The sequence below is a fragment of the Chrysochloris asiatica genome, unplaced genomic scaffold (assembly GCF_000296735.1).
Source record: "Chrysochloris asiatica unplaced genomic scaffold, ChrAsi1.0 scaffold00012, whole genome shotgun sequence".
Taxonomy (NCBI): domain Eukaryota; kingdom Metazoa; phylum Chordata; class Mammalia; order Afrosoricida; family Chrysochloridae; genus Chrysochloris; species Chrysochloris asiatica.
The window spans coordinates 2,331,415-2,332,898 of NW_006408530.1; positions in this window are offsets into that span (position 1 = coordinate 2,331,415).

Consider the following 1,484-nt stretch of genomic DNA (forward strand, 5'->3'; position numbering starts at 1 on the left):
GGGACAAGTTGCTGGAGAAGGATATCATGTTTGGTAAGGTGGAGGGTCAGAGAAAAAGAGGAAGACCCCCAGTGAGATGGATTGGTCAAGTGGCAGTATCAATGAGCTCAAACATGACAACAATTATGAGATTGGTCCAGGATTGGGCAGTGTTTCATTCTGTTGTTCATAGGGTCACATTGAGTTGGTAATGACTCAATGGCACTTAACAACAACAACAACAATAACAACAATATGATGGCTAAATCTGCAGTTGACTTATTAGGGCCAGACCAAATGATTTTGTTCCCTACCTCTGCACTGGACTGGGAACAACAATGTCAGTGGTTTGAACCCACTAGTCACTCCAGGTGAGAAAGATATGGCTTTTTGCTCCAGCTAAGATTTACATCCTCAGAAACCCTATACAGGGTGGATGTGAATTGAAGCCAATTGGATGACACTTAACAACAACAGCAAAAACAATGGAAGTAGTAATAAGTAAATCAAAAAACACATTGCATTGAGTAAATATGAAGTGAAAGACCTCTTTAATGTTTTATGAAGTAAATAAACCACTTTTATGACTAAAGGGCTTGTGACCCAAGCCATGTTTTTTCAATTGAATCATATACATATAGAAGCTAGACAATGAAAAAGAAGGCTTAATGCATTTGAATCATGGTGTTTGCAATAATGTTGACTGAGAAAAGAATGAACAAATCAACCTTAGAAGAAATGCAATCAGAATGTTCCTTAGAAAGGTAGATGGCAAAACTTCAGCTCATGTATTTTTCTTATATCATCAGGAAAGGCAAATGGTAGAAAAGGACATCATGCTTGGTAAATCGAATTTAAGGAAAAAAAAAATTAAGAATCCATCAGTGAAATGAATTGGCACAAACGACACAAGAATTATAATATTAAAATGAACTTGAAGAATGTGCTTGACCAGGCATAATATGTAATCTGATTCTTTTCCATAATTATAAATAAACTGATCCCATAACACCTAATAATTGTTAGATGCCATCCAGTTAGTTCCGAGTCATAGCAACTAATTTTATATAAAACAACATAAAAAACTATCTGTTCCTGTGCCATTATCCCAATTGTTTTTTGTAATATGAACCCATTGGTGCTGCCACTCTGTCAATCCATTTGTTGAGGGTCTTCTTTTTCTCTGGCCCTTCACTGCCTGTTCTCTCCTGGTAACATGGCAACACAAGTATGAGAGACTAAGTCTCGCCATCCTGATTTCTCAGGAACATTCTGAGTGTATTTCTTCCAAGACAGATTTGTTTCTTCTGTCAGGAGTCAATAGTGCTTTCAATATTCTTTGCACCTTCATCCTCTAACTGATAACTTTGCTCTAGAATTCTTAAAAGAGGTATTTTGCAGCAGATTGGCTTAATGGTATATGTTGTTTGATTTCTTGACTAATATTTCCATGAGTGTTCATTGTGAATCAAAGAAAAATGAAATCTTTGACAACTTCAATCTTT